Source organism: Giraffa tippelskirchi, chromosome 8 (genome assembly GCF_054371585.1).
Source record: "Giraffa tippelskirchi isolate mGirTip1 chromosome 8, T2T-mGirTip1v1.2.pri, whole genome shotgun sequence".
Taxonomy (NCBI): Eukaryota; Metazoa; Chordata; class Mammalia; order Artiodactyla; family Giraffidae; genus Giraffa; species Giraffa tippelskirchi.
In genome coordinates this window covers 61997328-62015307 of record NC_137282.1, presented here as the reverse complement: position 1 = coordinate 62015307, position 17980 = coordinate 61997328, and the positions used below count along the sequence as shown (strand labels likewise).

Sequence of the window (17980 nt, the reverse complement as noted above, 5' to 3'; positions counted from 1 at the left end):
CGACTCCCCCAGACAGCCAGGCCAACGGAGCGGCCGGCTGGCAGAAGGCTCAGCAGGGCTCCTGCTGCGGACGTGGCCTGCCGGCTTGCCCTGTCCTCCGCGCGTCCCTGAGTGGTGGCCAGAGCCCCTGAGGTCAGGCCGCATGGGAGGACCGGCTCCCCCGCAGCGTCCGGCTCAGGATACCTTCAGGAGAGTGGCTCCTCCTCCCTGCGGCCCTGGGCTCTGGGGGCTCCCTGTGTGGACCTGCCTTCCCGGGCAAGATCTGATGATCCAGGAGCCACCCGCCCGAGGTCATGAGGCTCCAGGACTGCTGCGCGTCCCTGCTGGCCGAGGCCGCGAAGGGGACCTCGAGCCAGTGGCTGGTGGAGGGCAGGGACCCGGGGTGGGTGTGTAAGCTGCGCCTTGGGCGCTGGCCCTGTCCCTGTCACAGGTGCTGGGCGGTGCCTCCTTGAGCGGGGCTGGGGTCCTGGCGGGCACTCCGCGGGTGGGTGGGACCTCCCGGGTGCTGGCTGCCCCCAGAGGCCAGGGCACTCAAACCCTTCGGCCTGCCCCGCCCCTGGGCCCCTGGGGAGTTGGCCTTCGTGGGGGAACTGGTCCTGCGGCCGGGCGCAAGTCCCATGCAGCTCCTGCTGAGTCTGCAGCAGGGGGGTCGCCCTGTGAGGGTGAGCTGACGCCTCAGGAGGAGGGCCTTCTGTGCTGCAGGGGGCAGGTGGGCCTCCCACAGACCCGGCATGGAGCTGGGTCGTCAGTCGGGAGCCGTGCCTCCTCGGGCCTCGGTGTTCCTACCGCCCGAGCACAGGGAGCGCAGAATGCGATGGACCCGCTGATGTACCTCAGGGGCTCTGGCCACCACTCAGGGATGCGCGGAGGACAGGGCAAGCCGGCAGGCCACGTCCGCAGCGGGAGCCCTGCTGAGCCTTCTGCCGGCCGGCCGCTCCGTCGGAAGGATGCTTCTTTACACTGAGCTCTCTTGCAAAGTGAGCCTCTAGCCCCCAAATTTAAACGTTTCTCTGAGGAATCAATACTGTCTGCCGGGGAGAGAGGAGAGCCATCGCCCAGAGTGCATCCCCCACCCGCAGTCAGCCACCCTTCTCTGCTTTCTGTCTGGACACGCACGCGTGTGGCTTTCAGACGTGAGGATTTAGAGGCGGGGTGAGGGGACAGTGTCTGCAAGGCCGCCTCCGTCGTGGGGGTAGAGCCTCTTGGAGGGAGCGTGGGGCGGGGGCGACATGCAGAAACCACGCTTCAGGGCCGCAGCTGTCCTGGGGCAGCGAGGGTCTCCCCCCAGCACCAGTCACCCAAGGTCCGTGGGGAGCAGGGGAGATGGGGTCCTGCACCGGCCAGTAACTGGTGACAGCCAGTCTGGGGTGCCTGGGCCGCTGTGTCCGCTGGTCACAAGGGCCAGGACTGCCAGCTTCGGCCGGGAGCCCGCCCCTGGGGGACGGCCCACCCCAACTTCTCGGGGGTCGGGGGGCCTCTCGTTTCTCCGTAAGGACCAAGGATTGGTGTTGTTAAGACTGCGAGTGGCCGGGGTGCGGAGGTTAAGCTCCCCACGAGAGTGCGGACGGGCCCGAGAGAAGTGGAGGTGCGGGGGCCAGGCCTGGAGCTCAGGCCGTCCCCGTCGGGACCCCTCCGCCTGCTCGCCTGTGCGGAGCTGGGGGGCCAGGGCGCCCCGAGTCCGAGAGAGAGGAAAACAGGCCAGCAAAGGTGCTTCAGGGACAGATGCCCAGCTGGGGGCAGGAGGGGAGAGAGAGGACCCCAGGGAGCAAAGATGTCCCGGGTGGGGAGGCGTCTCCTCCGGGGACACGTCACGCCGGGAGGCGGGCAGGCTGCCAGGTAGAGGGCCTGCTCCCCTCCCCAGAGTGGGTCCTCCCATTTCACGGCCCGGGAGTGAGGAAGACACACACGACTGTTCCCTTGGACTCAGGAGGTCTCACACGTAGGAGATGCTTCAACTTCAGACTTTCACTTGGGTCGCATTTGCACCCCCCGGCCCCGCCCCTCAAAACCTGTCATCCTATGATCCTTGAGAGTTTTATTGGAAATGGATATTAAGTTCACTGTAACAAGCTTAGGAAAGACAGCCATCTGTGGGTTAGTGGTATCTGAAGAGGGTTAGACCCGGGGCCTCCATCGAGCTGGGCTTCGCCTGAAGGGCTCTCCACCTGCTCTTACAGCCGCAGAGATGGGCGGGGGCGGCTGGGAACGCTGCCGCCCCAGGGTGGGCTGCGCCAGCCCCGGCCTGTCCACCAGGGGGCAGTGGTGCCTAACCGTGGCCGTCCTCCCCCGCGGGGCAGTCCCTGGGCTGGGACCGCAGAGCAGGCAGCCCTCGGAGTGGCTGACACCCTGACCCGTACAGGCAGGGAGGCCCAGGCCTCCCGGAAGTGATGCTGCCCGCCCAGGAAGAGGGAGGGAGGGTCGGGGTTGCATCCCATGGGCTTGGCACCATTCTCTGGACAGAACCACCGAGGTCCCTGCAGCAAGCTGGCCGTGGCCTTGACCCCAAGGCAGGTGCTGTGTCCCCAGTCCCTGTTCTACTGTCCTTCGGCTCGGACACCCCTCCGAAGGCATCCGGCAGGACGTGCTCTCCCTGGGGCAGGAGGGGAGGGTTTCCTCTGGCCAGCAAAGTGATACCTCCAGTCCAGCGGGTGGTCAGTGGGGAGGTGACTGCAGAGAGATGGCCGGTGGTGCTGCGGCTCCTGTGAGGCCATGGCCAGTGAGGGGCTGGGCTTCCATGTGGGCGTGGCCACCCGCCTGGGGTACCTCCTTACCCAGGGGTGGTGATAGGCCTGGTCTAGGAGTGACCTCGCCAGGCCGGGAGCCCCCAACGTGAGATGGGCCCTCCTGCTGGACGGGCGAGGAGGCAGCAGGCTGGCCTGATCCCCCCTTCGCTGGCTGGTCATCATGTCCTCTGGGTGTTTCTTGTAAGACGGGGCCGCTGACACTGAGATTCTCAGTGTCTGGCTTGGGAGGGCGGGGGGCAGTTGGCATGGAGTCTGGTGCCTGGCAGCCCTGCGTGGCTGATGGCTGGGCCCTCCTGCCTTGCAGGCACCCTGTCCTCGTGCTAAACTGTGCCAGGCTCCTCAGAGGCTAATATCAGTATTACAGTACTAATTTATTAGACACAGAGAGATTTTTAAATTTCATTTTTGTGCAGTTATTTAAAATTTAAAATGATAACGTCTAACCCAATTAAATTTCAGCTGATCACTCTCCAAATGCACCGTCTTATAAAATATAAATGAAGAATCTTAAGAACTCTTATAACAACTTAATCTCCGTGTAGAGGATCTGCTTTTGGGGCTGTCTAGGCGTGAAGCAGACCTTAGGAAATGTGGAAAGAAGACAGACACTAGGCAGATGTGAGTCTGAAAATTATCTCAACTATCTAACTCTCCAGGACTGCACTGTGTACGTCAAATTCCTTCCGTTTTGTAATAATAATGCTTTTTCATTTGGCCTTTCTCTTGGGGGATTTCTGGCATTTTCATAATTTACAGGCTCCAGTGGAGACAGCCTGTTTTTCCAGCCTCTGGGCAGGTCCCCGGGAGGCTGGTAGGGGCAGCCAGCCCTCACCCCGCCCTGGGCACTGCTTCCCCACTGGTTCGCGTGTAGACCCGCCAGCCTACCAGCTCCCACGGCGAGCCTCCCTTCCCAGAAACACTCACAGCACGCGTGGCCCTGCTCGAGGGCCTGGAAACCCACCTGGTCCCACCAGGCTGGACGGTCAGCATGCCACTACCCAGACCCTCGACGAGACACCAGGCTGAGCTGGCCTGCTGAGGCTGGTCGGAGCAGGACTGGAGACCGGCCAGGGTGGGGCCTTCACGTGAGTCCACGCGCCTCGTCTGGGTCCCGTGTCTCGTAGAGCCTCCTCTATTGGGCAGCCTCCGGCAGGGGTGGACACAGGACCCAGGGCCGCAGGAGCTTCTCCTGCAAGTTGGCACGGGGCAGGATCGGGGTGGCCCCGGGCGTGGGGAGGGGCAGTGTGAGGGTCCCCGAGGGCAGCAGGGGTCCCCTCGTCCAGAAGATCAGAGGTCTCAGAGCTGGAAGGAGTTGGTCCTCTCTGTCCTGATGGTGACTTGATCAGAACACCGAGGAGCCCCAACTGCTGACACAAGGTCTGGGGAGCGAGTCCCACTCGGGATGCAGCCGTGGGGGCGGTGACTGGGCCGCCACTGCCCTGCCTGGCTCCAGGGCCCCAGCCCCGACTTTGCACCTATGGCTCTGCTGGAGACTCAGGCAGGAGTCCAGCAACCTTTAGCTGCTGTTTCACGTGGGCTGTGCGGTCACATGTCCCTGATGTGATGGGTAGGTCGGGGGGAAATGGACGGGGCTTGGCAGGGGCCGGGTGCAGGGCTCACCATATGTGGGCTGTGGGCATCGGGCCAGGGTCCCCTTCCGGGGGAGACCCCCATGTCTGCAGCACGGGGACCTGCAGCGTGTGGTGGTCCTGGGCCTGCTCGTCTCTGCCCCGAGTGTTCTGGTCCCTGTGACCAGCCGCCTGGGCAGCTGCCGAGGGGCCAGCAGGCCTTGGGTCTGAGCCCCCCACCCCACCTGGGCCAGAGCCCCTTCATTGGTCTTCTGCTCAGACTGAAGCTTTAGGTCAAATCTAGTGTGAGACAGTTTGTCTGCTGAAAGGATGCTGGAAAGCTGCCGTTCATTTTGCTTTTATGGTTTATAAAAGGTAAGAAGAGAAATGGTTGGTAAGAGCGATGGTCTTCTCAGCGCCCCCCCCCACACCTGTCATGTCCCCCCTCCCTCCACGACCCACGCCAACACCTAAACTCTCCCTGACCTCAAATGCTTCTGCTCCCCACCAGCTCGTCCTCTGAAGGAACGGTGTCTTGAGAAGACAGCGGTCATCCTCTCCCACATTTCGGCTCAGCGGCCTCCTGTGCTGAGCCCCGGGTCCGGGGGCTGAGAATTGTCTCTCGCAGAGACTCCCTCCTGCGGCCACCTGCTCGTTTACTGGTCGAGTCGTCCAAGCCAGGTCCTTGAGTTTCCCGCTTTGTCACCAGGAGGCGATCCCAGGGGCCCAGTAGGTGGGCTTGCCATGAACACTCTGGATTCAACCCCTTCGGCCTCCCCCTGCCCCTGGACAGCACGCAGGGTGGACCTGACGCAGGCGCCCCGCTGGGGCTCCTAAAGGTGAGATTTTGTGCAGTGTGGGCGGGGGCCCTCGCTGGAAGGACGTGAAGGGTCTGGGATGATCCCGGGGCTCCCGAGGGAGGAGGAGGCAGAGGAAGGGGAGTGGGGGCTGGCTCTGGGCCCCCAGCCCTGACTCCAGCCGAGGGACGCGTGCTCCGGAGGGACTGCCGGAAGGGCTCCAGTGGGTCTCTAAGGGGCCGCGTGCGGACCCAGCACGCTCACCCTCCCCGCCCATCGTCCGCCTCGGCGCCCCGCCTCCCGCTGCTGGGGCCCCACGGGCTGGCGCTGTGCCCACTCGGGGCTGCTGGGAGCTCTGCTGCGTGGACATGAATCGTGCTGTGCACTTAGGTGGAAAGACACCCTCGTCCGTTACGCGTTGACCCTCCTGTCCAGCATCTCTGGTCTCTGCTCCTCACACACGATGCTTCCTGTTTTGCCAGCTTTAGCTGTCTGCCCCTTTGTCTCTTGTGGACCTGCCCTGCACTCCACTCTTCTGTTTGGTATTATCAAGAAGTTAAAAATTCCCTTTGTTCTCCTGTCAGCTGTTCTGGTTCTGTTTTTGGCTGTCTTTTTAATGACTGTCCTGGGAGCTGGTAAAGAATCGCCTGCAATGCAGAAGACCTGGGGTCAATCCCTGGGTTGGGAAGATCCCCTGGAGAAGGGAAGGGCTACTCACTTCAGTATTCTTGGGCTTCCTTTGTGGCTCAGCTGGTAAAGAATCCGCCTGCAATGCGGGAGACCTGGATTCCATCCTGGGTTGGGAAGAGCCGCTGGAGAAGGGAAAGGCTACCCACGCCAGTATTCTGGCCTGGAGAATTCCGTGGACTGTACTGTCCACGGGGACACAGAGTCAGACACGAGTGAGCGACTTCCACTTCCTTCCTGGGAGTTACACAAGGCGCTCGGCTTCTACGGCCCTAGACAGAGCGTCAGCTCAGCTCGAAGGCTGCGTGAACGCACAGCAGACTGAGGGAGGGTCCCCGCTGCCCTGTTTGGTCCTTACGTGTTTTGCTTCTACACGTTGTGAGCTCACGAGACACTGGTATTACTGTGCTTACAGTGGCCACGTCCCACACTGGCTCTTTTGGACGCAGTTCATTTCTTCTGGAAACTTCTGTGCTCCATCGAGGGTCACGGTCCTTCATTTCAGAAACTGTCCTGGAGTGGTTCTCGTAGGGACGACTTCCCCAGGCCTCATTTCCGGTGATTTCCGTCACAGGCTCTCACTGAGCAGAGGTTCAGGGCAGCGGGCCCTCCCCTCCGTGCTTCAGAGGGGCCGCCCTGTCGTCTGCCGGCTTTCCGCCTTCCTCCTGCTCGAGGGCGCAGGCCTGCCCAGAGGCTCCTGTCCCCGGCACACCTGATTCATGCGGTTTGTGCCCGTTTACACAGGGGCACAGCCGGGGACCCTGACGCCAGGGCCTTCATCCTGCTGGGCTGGGGGACCGTGTGACTTCATAGAACAATACGCTCAAGGAAGCACATGCGCAGTGTGATGACCTTAGGGCATCCTCAAGGTCTCCCCAGGACCATCTTGCAAATCAACACTCCTCTCAGCAGGCGTAAGACTCAGCTTCGCTTCAGCCTGCCTGGCACTGGGTATTATTGCTCATTTTAGCATTTTTCCGAGCCGTTGGTAAGAAGCAAGACCTGCTTTTCTGGATTACAGGGTTTGTTGTTTTAAACCAGTGGTCACCTTTATCCTGTATCTTTCCTGTATCTGTGCAGCCCCCGGGGGGTGTGTTGATCTCCGTTTGTTTCCTGCAGGCGAGAGGCTGGGGTGGGTGTGATGTGGGTGTGTGTGTGTGGGTGCTATGAGTGTGGTGGGTGTGGGCTCATCCTGCATTTCTCCCCCTCCCTAATGGCTCAGCAACCCACCCCTCCAACCACGATACACTCTTGGCGGCTCCAGGGTCGCTTCTGACCCAGACCTGCCCCGAACGTCTCACGTGGGCCTGGACACGCTCAGAGGAAGGTCCTCCATGTGGAGTGCATTCGCAGGCAGCTTGTGGACATCCCTGCCTGACTTCCGCTGCCTGCCCGTCTGGGGCCCACCCTGCAGAGCAGGGAAAGCTGCCAGCTCCGAGAGCCGCTCCCAAAGGCTGGAAAACAGAGAAAGCCAGGCAGCCCTAAGTCCTTCCACCTTCGCCCTGGACCAGACGATGCTGGAGCCGTTCTGAAGAGTGGGCACAACGCCTCATAGTTTGATTTAAACGAGGGGTCTTCCAGCCCCTTGGCTGCACTGACCCTTCTGTGTTTCTTGTTAAATGGACCCCAGACATGACATCCTTGTCACTCAGCTGCCACTGGAAACTTCACATTGATATGGATGAGCTGGATGTATTTTCATTATTTTCTCCACGCACCTCTGCTCGAGGCCTGGGTGCCCCTCTGAGGGCACAGTGCCTCCCTGCGGGTACCCTAGCATGAACGTGGACGGCCCCTCCCTCCTGTCCTGTCCACGGAAGCCTCTGACCAGAGCCCCAGTGTCCATCCCCTTCTCTGATGGGTGGATTCACCGGGGAGTCTTTACGGAGCAGAGAGGGGGCCTGAATTTCACACGCTTCCTTGGCGCCGTTACACCTTAGTTACTAGTTCATAACTTTTTGTTTTCCTGAGTTCCCATAAAAAACACAAAAATCAAACATTTTCCACTACTGCCACTGGCTTTCTAAAAACTCAAATCATGTCCTTTCTCATTTTTATTATCAATATATTTCTCAAGTTCTCTCCAAGTGTGGCTTTTCTAAAGATCTTCCATGAATCTAGACATGACAAACCTAGACAGCATATTAAAAAGCAGAGATATTACTTTGCCAACAAACGTCTGTCTAGTCAAAGCTATGGTTTTTCTAGTAGTCATATATGGATGTGAGAGTTGGACTATAAAGAAAGCTGAGCGCTGAAGAACTGATGCTTTTGAACTGTGGTGTTGGAGAAGACTCTTGAGAGTCCCTTGGACTACAAGGAGATTCAACCAGTCCATCCTAAAGGAGATCAGTCCTGGGTGTTCATTGGAAGGGCTGATGTTGAAGCTGAAACTCCAGTCCTTTGGCCACCTGATGTGAAGAGCTGACTCACTGGAAAAGACCCTGATGCTGGGAAAGATTGAAGGCAGGAGGAGAAGGGGACGACAGAGGATGAGATGGTTGGATGGCATCACCGTCTCGATGGACATGAATATTAGCAAACTCCGGGAGACAGTGAAGGACAGGGAAGGCTGGTGTTCTGCTGTCCATGGGGTCGCAAAGAGTCAGACATGACTGAGTGACCGAACAACAATAAGACATGCCTCTTAGCTAAATACCTTAATTCTTCAAAGGAGGGGACAGCTCCGAGAGAACCTCTGCTGGGTCTGGAGTCACAGAGCACGAGTTCAAAGGCCCAGCTGGTGCGGCCCCCACCCTGGGCTCCTCCGGGCCCCCAGCCTCAGCAGTGGTCTTCCACGCAGCCAGCTGTGGAAGGCCCGGGCCACCCTGTTTGCCCAAGTGGGCCTGGGGCTCACGCCCGAGCAGCCAGAGTGTAAATACGGTAAATATTTTATTTAGAACAGTCTTTGCCAGCTTGAAGGGCTCATTTCAATTTTCTCTCTCCCTGTCACTCTGTCTTGCCCAGCACAGGCGCGCCTGTGCGCGCGCACACACACACACACACAGGTGCGCACACGCCAATGGTCCCTGAGCCGTGATTCTGTGCTTGGCGTCTCTCCACCAGCTGACACTGTGAACGCCTTTGACATCCTCGCTCCTGAAATCCTTGGGAAGATTCCCTGGGAATCTGCCCCCCCCCCCCCCCCCCCCGGCCTGGCGTCTCCCGGAGCTTTTGTTTTGTTCACTTAAGAATAATGGCCTTTCTCAGTTTCCTGAAGGAGTTAACATCTATAAAGCCCTAGAGGAGGGGCAGGCGATAGTGAGGATGGCACAGTGTGTGTTGAACAGGAAAGCAGGCAGGTTCTTCTCTTTTGTCCCAATAGGGCCCTTTCTCACTTTCTTTGATCACGTCCATTTTAGTTACACTCTGCTTCACCCCCACCCTAGTGTCATTTCGCTATCAGCCTTCCTTTAGGGAGAACTCATCCTAAAGAAAGCGCCTGCAATGCAGGAGACCGAGGCTCAATCCCTGGGTCGGGAAGATACCCTGGAGGAGGGAATGATAACCCATCCCAGTGTTCTGGCCTGGAGAATCCCACGGACAGAGGAGCCTGGCGGGCTGCAGTCCATGGGGTCACAGAGTGGGACACGCCTGAGTGACCAACACTCACTCATTCTCATGTGTTCAATGTGGTTTTGACTATATATATGCTTGAAAGAAACAGAGCATTATTGTGTGTGTATTTATGTTTCAATTTATGTAAAACTATTAGTCTCTAGCTCTCTCTTTTGACTGCACTGGTCCTTGTGGCTGAGTGCGAGCTCCTCTAGCTGTGGTGAGCGGGGCCCCTCTAGCTGCGGTGTGTGGGCTTCTCGTCGCGGGGGCTTCTCTTGCTGCAGAGCACAGGCTCCAGAGTTCAGGGGCTTCCGCGGCTGTGGTGCACGGGGCTTAGCTGCTCTGCGGCACGTGGGATCTTCCCCGACAGGGCTGGAACCTGTGCCCCCTGCAGACGCACCCACTGTAGCCTATGTAACTGTCCATGCTGTCACAGACATCCAGCTGATGCGGTAGAAACTCAGGAGAAGCAGACGCTTTCCAGCAGTGAGTGTGGCAGCTGACGTGGCCGCTTTCCTCACAACAGGTGTGCGAGAGCTGCCCTCTGAATGCAGGGTGGCGCTGGGCTTTCCCTGTGTTCCGTAGGAAATGCCTTTTTGCTCCATGACGGTCTTAATGATTGACACAGGAGGCACGTGGTAACGGTCCCTCGTGGGGATGAAAGGCCCCCCGTGGCACGCTCACAGACCCCGGGGGCTGGCGTGTCGTACAGGTCTCACACCAGCCCACATCTTCAGTCAAACGCAGTCTGCTAAGTTCTCAGAGGTTCTCACTAAGGGGCTTAATCATTAGCAATGCGCTGACTTATTTGATGTAAATGTTATTATGATGGAGGTTATGCTGTGTTCCCTGAAACACTTTAGCTGTGACTTCATGGATCCGGTGCATGTTCTGGGTTACTGTGCTTAATGCCAGACACTCCACCTGCCGTGGCCGGTATCTGCGTTCACACGGGGACACCCGTGTGGAATTTCATGTTGGGAGGCCAGTCCAAAGGCAGGGGAGGACCAGTGAGCCTGAGTTTCCACGCCCGGCTGGGACCTGGGTCAGCATCCTTGGCTTTCCCGCTCTGCATGCATGTCCCTTCCTCTGTCCCTGCTGGGGTGTGAGCTGAGCCCGTGTCTTCTGTGGCAAAGGGACTGGCATGTCAGCTATCAATTTCCACCGTGATGCTGCGTAACAAACAGTCCCAAATGCAGTGACTGGGAGCAGTGGACGTCTCTTTGTTGATTAGTGTTTGGGCCCGTGGCAGGCAGGGCTTGGGGGGCTGTCTCCCTGCCCCGGCTGACTCTAGGGTGCCCAGCTGTAGGTTAACCTAGGGTGTTCTCTCAGGGCGGGGAGAATGGACACCCCAGCCCTGAGCTCATGCTCTGGACGGTACCCTACCTGCAGCCATCTGTGCCCCTTTCCTGCTAAAGTGCTCTCCCGCAGCAGCAGGCTGGCCAGCACATGGTCAGGAGGGGTGGGGGGCAGGCTTTAAATATTTTATTCCAAGGTGGGGTCCCAGGGAGACCCCAGTCCCCCTGAGGATTCCGGGGGGGATTGGTGCACGGTGGGGGTGGGTGGCTGAGAAGCCTCATGGGAGTCGGAGAGGAGGCGTGGGCTTGGCCCAGCCTCACCCCCCACCTGGCCCACTGGAGGAGCTGGAGCCAGGGGAAATGTTTGCTGCTTCCTCTGAGCCATCCAGTAGGAAAGGCCAGCTGGGCGCCCCACTACGGCTGATGCAGGCCAGGCTGAGGGAGCCGACCTCGGACCTGGCCTCCAGGGCCTTCAGACAAGGATGTGTGGCAGGATCGGAGCGGCTCTTGCAGCCCAGGACACTGGCCTGGAGACGGGTGTGGGCTGGGCGTCTCCTAGGACAGGGCGGGGGCCCCTGGGGCAGCTGGGCCTCCCTTGGTCTCCCCCTCTCCTCCCAGGGGATCCAGAACCCAGCCCCCTTCTCAAGCCTGTGGCCCCGAGCTGAGTGGATGGAGGGGTTGGCCTCACACATGCGCCGTCTCCCTGCAGCCCAGGGAATCACCCCCCACCCCCCAGGAGGCTGGCCCAGTGGGTCCTCATCACTCGCTCCGACACCCCCAGGGAGTCACCCCCCACCCCCCAGGAGGCTGGCCCAGGGGGTCCTCATCACTCGTTCCGACACCCCCTCGCCACCTGCTCCCCATCTTCCTTCTCCCGTGAATGTTGGAAATGGTGGACTTTCCGTGAGAGTCGTCATGTGGGCTCAGGGCTGCGGGTCGCCTGGTCTTCCCGTGTCCCTGGGAAGTTCTGGATGCTAATGTGGGTGCTAACGGCCTGTTGGCAGAGTTGAGGTTTGTTTCAATCAGGCTGGGTCTCTCCCCCGACGGGCGGGAGGTGCCTTATTAGCATCGTGGGTCTTGCCAACGCTCCTGCTGATTTAGTTTTATTTCTCTCTGCATGCACGTCTGTGTCCTCAGAGTGACCGATGGCCCCTCCGTTAATAAGTGAAGCTTGTTCTGGGGCCGGAATGGCCGTCACGTGCCCCGGAGGCGGCGCCCCCGCGAGTGGGTTGACTTGTAAAGTTTGTTTGCCTGAGTCAGCAGTTTGCGGCTAGTGTGTGCGTGTTTGCTGAGAGGAGCGGGAGGCAGCCGCGGGGTGAGCGGGGCTGTTTCACTGACTTCACGTGAAACCCACTCAGAAATGGTTTCCTGGGCTAAAACGCACTCCGGTCCAGCTGAAAATTCCAGAAACGATCTCCTCTAGTGCGGCTCAGGCAGGGGCCTCGCTGCCGCCTGCGGTGGTGGGAAGGAGTCCTGGGTGGGTCTGGGGCGGGCGGGTATGGACCAGGGGGCCTTCTGTGGGCTCGGCCACGCCAACACAGCAGGAGCAAGTGGTTCTGGAAAGGGTCAGAGGTGAGGGCCTCTCCAGAGCCTGTCCCCTGCCTCTCTTCCCCCGGCCCCCAGCACACCCTCTTGAGGGGTGGCCTTGCGGTCCTGGGGGCATGCCTGGCGGGGAGGCAGCCCCATGGGCATCTGTGCCTCCCAGCTGGGCCCCAGCTCTGATGGAGGAGGTGTGCCCGTCTCAGGCTGTGGTCGGTGCCATCCCGGCCGTGGGGACTGGCTGCTGGCCCTGTTCCTGCCCTGACCACTGACCACCCCTCCCTCCGTCCTGCACCTGGGCCCGGGGTCTGCTGGCCGTAGGGTCGCCTCCGTCTCCATCAGCGCTGGGCGGGGGAGGAGCTGCTGTCGGCTGGCCCTCCTGTCCCCACTGCTCAAGGAGGGGCGGTCAGGCTGCCTGGGGCCTCTCAGAGGGGCCTTGCGGGGAGGCAGGCTGAGATGCCCCCCGACCCACCCCACAGCCGTCTGGGGCCCCCTCCCAGCTGCGCTGCATGAGCAAAAAGAAATACAGTCTTCTAAAAGCTATGGTCGGAGAAGGCAATGGCACCCCACTCCAGTACTCTTGCCTGGAAAATCCCATGGACGGAGGAGCCTGGTGGGCTGCAGTCCATGGGGTTGCTAAGAGTCGGACACGACTGAGCAACTTCACTTTCACTTTTCACTTTCATGCATTGGAGAAGGAAATGGCAACCCACTCCAGTGTTCTTGCCTGGAGAATCCCAGGGACGGGGGAGCCTGGTGGGCTGCCATCTGTGGGGTCGCACAGAGTCGGACACGACTGAAGCGACTTAGCAGCAGCAGCAGCAGCAAAAGCTATGGTTGCAAAGGCTTAAACCAAATCCCTAGGAGCAAAGCAGAGCTGAGCAGAGCTTGCTGTCTCGGGTTGGTCTGGGAGGGGTTGTCAGCGCCCCCCGCCCTGTTCTGATTTGCTCTGTTCACACGAGCCTTCGATCGTGCTGTGAATGGGGGTGAGGGGGGAGCCCTGTCCTCTCTCGGAGCTCATGGGCTGGATGGTGGGGGCCAGCGTCACCTGGGCTCCGTGCTGGTCTCGGCGATAGGCTGGACCATGTCCCCCAGATTCGTATGTTGGTGTTTTAACCCCAGAACTTCAGGAAGCGGCTCCGGATTCAGGTACACCGAGATCCTCGGGTGGTTCTGATCCCACAGACCGGGTCCCTGTAAGAAGACGACATCAGGACGTGGACACAGGAAGGCCTGGCCATCTGAGGACAGAGGCTGCAGGGGGACAGCGCCAAGACCCCTGCGCTCACGGCCTGCAGGGCAGTGGTCTGAGCCGCCCCGCCCAATACGCCTGGTTGGCCTGGAGTGAGCCGGCCCCCATGCCTCAGGCACCTTCCCAGGCGGCTCTGCGCCTCAGCCAGCGGGCCTGCTTGGGCTCTCGGGGGCAGGGGTGACGCGGGGTCCTGCTGCTCCCGGGCTCTGTGTGTGCTCTGCCGGCAGCAGACGGGTCCCCGAGCTTCATCACCAGGCTCGCGGGGACCCCCCTTGACCTGGTCAGGTCCTCTGCCTCTTCCTGGCGGCCTGGCAGCCACACCGCAAGACGACTTTCTGCAGGCCGCTGCAGAGAGGGGACACACAGCCGCCCCTGCCTGGTGAGCAGGGCGGGACCCGGGACCCGCCCCCGCCCCCGCCCCCGCCCAGCTAGCTCCACGCACAGTGGGGCCCCTGTTTGGCGAGGGCCTCCTGGGAGAGTCCGCCCGTGTCTGGGACCGCGGCCGCCAGAGAGCCCCCTGGACACCTGTCAGGGGGCCGTGGGCACGTGGGGGCCAGCCCTGGAGGAGGACCATCACGCGTGGGCCCAGCTCTTGGCGCTCTTTTCCCGGGAGGGAGGCTCTGGGCGAGGAAGCCGGCCCCCTGACATGCCCGGTCCCCCATGGCCGTGTCCTTCAGGCTCTGTGGTCAGAAGGCCTCCCTGGACACGGGGATGCAGCGCCCCTGGAGATGCTGCCCAGGGCTCCCGGCTGGTGGGAAGGCAGCTCATCCTGAGACGGTGTCCCCCCAGCTCTGCCTGGATGAATCCGGGGACTCGGGGGTCCCAGAGGCCTCTCTGCCCAGAGAGCTGTCTTCAGAGGAGGGCAGATGAAGGAGCTGCCATCCCAGCCTCACCAGCGTTGGGGGAACTGAGGGGCCGTGGGGGCTGGGATCACCTGGCCGGGCTCACCTGAGCCTCCTTCCGGGTCCCTGAGGCCAACAGGCCTCCACAGCTCCTCCTCTGTCCTCCAGCAGCTGGAGGCCCCAGGCGGGTGGCGGGCGAGGGGATGGCAGCCTGCCGGCCTTGACCGTCCTTCCATCGGGGTGGGGGGGGTGACGACACAGGACCCTGGCTCCCCTGGCCTCTGCAGTTGGGAGCCCCAGCGGCCAGTGCCCGCTGACCCAGAGCCAGGGTCCCTGGCGGTGGCCCCTTCCTTCTGCATAGCACACGGGGCAGGAGGAGAGGGGGGTGGACTCCTGAGGACCCCGGCTCTGCAGCAGCCCCGGGCAGCCTGGCGGTGAGCAGTGCTCACCCCACAAGCCCTCCTGCAGCCTCCAGGCCCAGCCCTCCCGTCCTGTCCTCAGGGCCCGTCCCCCCCCCGGGCTTTCCTGGCCGAGTGGAGCCTGTGGCCCCTCCTGCCTTCAGCGTCCAGGCTTCTCCTAAAGGTGCCAGGCCAACTGGCCTCACACAATGCCACTCACACAGCCTCCTTGCCCCTATGACGGCCCTCAAACCCACGAGCCCTTGAGCCAGCGCCCAGGACCCTCGGCGGGTGGGGAAGCCACTCAGGGCAGGGGGTGACAGGCACCTGCCTCCGTCTTGCAGGGTCCCCCGCCGGCTCAGGCCCAGGCCGTGGTCTCTGGGGTCCCCCGGGTCCACGGGCGACGCCCCTGTGCTGGCCCAGAGTCCAGAGAGCTGTGAGCTGCCTGGGCCACCACCCACTGCCCTTCGGCCTGGCGTTTCACCTGAGTCTGCAGCCCGCCGCCGGCCCGCCGCCCATCCGCCTGGCATGGTGGATGCTGCGACTCACAGCACCCGCAGGCTGGGTTACCCAGGGCGGTGCCAGGGCGCCCTGCATCCCTGCTGGGCGTCCAGCTTCAGCACCGGAAGGCCCCATGACCCCCCCCGCCTCGGTCCTCTCGTTGCGGCCCCGGGTCCCTGACACCCGTTTGTGCTGCAGCCATCAGAGGCGACGGAGATGAACCGCCGTCCTGACGTGGGCGATGGGCAGGCGCCAACGTTACCCACTCACAGCAGGAGACGCGCCATCGGGTCCCAACAAAAGGTCACATTTGCAAGAAGTAAAGAGGAAACACGGGTAATTGGTTCTGAAGCTGCTCGCTGATACCTCACCCTGAGAGGCGAGCTGATGGACTTGAAGCCTTTTTGTTCAGGTAATTAAAAATGAGATTTCATTACTTCATTAAAAATGAGGGCAGCCGAGCTGCTTTCTCAGATACTATAGCGTTGTCACAGGAGGCGCATGGACGCAGCCAGGCAGGGCCCTCAGTGTGTGAATAACAGACTCGTGGTCCTCGACTCTCTCGGCTGGGGTGGAGGCCAGTGGGGGGCTGCTCACAGCTGTGGGGACCCCACCACAGGGTCTGGGGAGGAAACCCGCCTGCACCTCCAAACAAGGCCCGGGCTGTCCTGTCCAGCCTGAGAGAAGACCCACAGACCCGCTGGAAAGGTGAGTGGGGGACGAGTCTGGAGGCCCTCCCGCAGGCGCCCCGGTCCTTCCCCGGCCAGGGTGACCGCCGCCGCCCATGTGCAGAGCGGAGGTGCGTGCGGTCAGTTCAAGGACCACCAGGACCTGGCCTGGCCATGTCCCCAAGGCACAGACGTGGTGCCACACGCAGCCCACCCCACGACGGTCCCCCAGAAATTGGATGAGAGCTTTGTACCAGGAAATCCCACTGTTCATAAAACCTGAGGTGAAATGTCACACCTAAAAATAAAATTAGGCATGTTCTCTGTGTCTTATTTGTATAATGTTTTTTTTCTATTTCAAGCTCAACTACACTTGCAAGCACTTTCTTCCCACCTGGATGTGGGGGCTTCGTGGAGGGCGGGTGAGCGGAGCTGGTCTCCAGAGTTCGGGCTGATTTAACATTTCCACAGCGGTAACTGGATGCTGCCTGGGGACTGGGCGTGCTGCAGCCACTTTGTGCCTCGCTGACCACGTTCCTGTTGAACTGGCCACACGAGGCCCTGCCTGTGTCCTGACATCCGGCAGTGGGTCTCCCCTGACGAAGGATCGGATGCCTGCGAATCCCACCATCATCTTTTGATGAAGTATTTTTTGTTGCTTAGAAGAAGACAAGTCACAATACCCCAGATCTCTGTTTCCTAAAGCTCAGTTCTCGGTAAACGTAATTCTTCTCTAGACCCTTTAGTCTGTAAACATAGCAATTGGTTTCCACCCAGATTTTAGGGTTAAAACAACATGTACTGCAGTAGACATTTTTTTGGCCTTAACAAAAATACTTACTAATTAAATTCCAATTTTATGTAAGAAGAGAATTCTGTGCCAGAGTGATGATGGTTATTTCCTCATAAACTTCCCTTCAGAGTCTGGATTTCCAGGATTCTTATTTTTAACCAATCAACAATGAAAAAACAACCACTGTATTGAAAGCTTTCTCCTATTATTTGCAATTTGTTTTCTTCAACCTGAGAGTGAAATCAGCTGAAAAATTTCAAGAGGATAGTAAATTTTGCAGAAAGATGTGTGTTTTGGTCAGTACAAAAGCCCCACAGAAATGAATCATAGTTTTCTGATTATTTCCGGGAAGTGACTGCTGGCTCCACTGACTGTGGACTGTGCACAGCCGTCCTGGTTTGTCTCAGGTCCAGCTTCTCCGTGAGCTCTGATGACCGCGTGGAATGAAGCTGCCGACTGACGGGCAGAGGCCTGATAACCCACTCTCCGACGCTGACGGCAGGCGGGCAACAGATGCCCCACCTCCAGCCCAGACGCTCGGCACAGGTGGACGCGTCCGGTGACCCCGGCCCATGTCCACTCAGCAGGGGCCAGCGGGAGTGGATCTGGGGGCGCCACCGCAGGCAGGCCTGGTGGGAGCCGTCCCGGGCCTGCGCTCAGCCTCAAACCCGAGGGAAGCAGAGGTTGCCTGGAGGTCACAGCTGGAGGAGGGCATGGCATTCCCCTCCAGTGTTCCTGCCTGGAGAGCCCCACGGACAGAGGAGCCTGGTGGGCCACAGTCCAGGGGGTCACAGAGGGTCAGACACGACTGAGCGACTTAGCAGGCATGTGCACTCCTGGCTCAGCGAGAGGAGCTCAGCTTGTCCTGCAACAGCCACTCGCCAGGGGGGAGACATAGGCGCCTTTTCCATGCTCACAAGTACCACCCCGAACTCCCCGTGATTACACTCTTGGGGGCCCCCATGCTGTGGGAGAGCCTAGCTGTGCCCGTCTGGATGGAGGGGGCAGTCCACACTCCCTGCGCAGCGCAGCGGACATCGGGGCGGCGGCCCTCCTGGGGACGGCCTTGGACCAGACCTGTCCTAACCGAGCCAGGGGACCGCCTGCACTCCCTGCCCTGTCCCTCACCCTCTGCTCTGACATGGACACGTCCAGACTGTGCCCCCTGACCCATGACCCCGCCACTGTCCAGAGCATCAGAGGGCCCCGCACACAGGCGGGCTCAGTGGCTGCGGGCTCCTGGCCTGTTTCCCCCTTTTCCCAGGAGACTGGAGCCAAGGCTGCAGCGTCCTGGGGGCCCCGCGGGGCTTTAGCTCCCAGCTTGTAAGATTCCTG

General features: G+C 60.6%; 1 long non-coding RNA gene across 2 annotated transcripts; it reads left to right on the top strand.

Moving 5' to 3' along the window:
- Nucleotides 1–1102: 1102 nt before the first annotated feature.
- Nucleotides 1103–16181, top strand: LOC145518754 (uncharacterized). 2 transcript variants are annotated; one of them, XR_014063266.1, is made up of 3 exons: nucleotides 1722–5151; nucleotides 13314–13822; nucleotides 15028–16181. It is a non-coding gene; the product is annotated as an uncharacterized LOC145518754 (long non-coding RNA). The 2 variants fall into 2 exon arrangements; XR_014063265.1 differs by lacking the exons at nucleotides 13314–13822; nucleotides 15028–16181 and adding an exon at nucleotides 5500–5687 and having other exon boundaries at nucleotides 1103–5151.
- Nucleotides 16182–17980: the final 1799 nt, after the last annotated feature.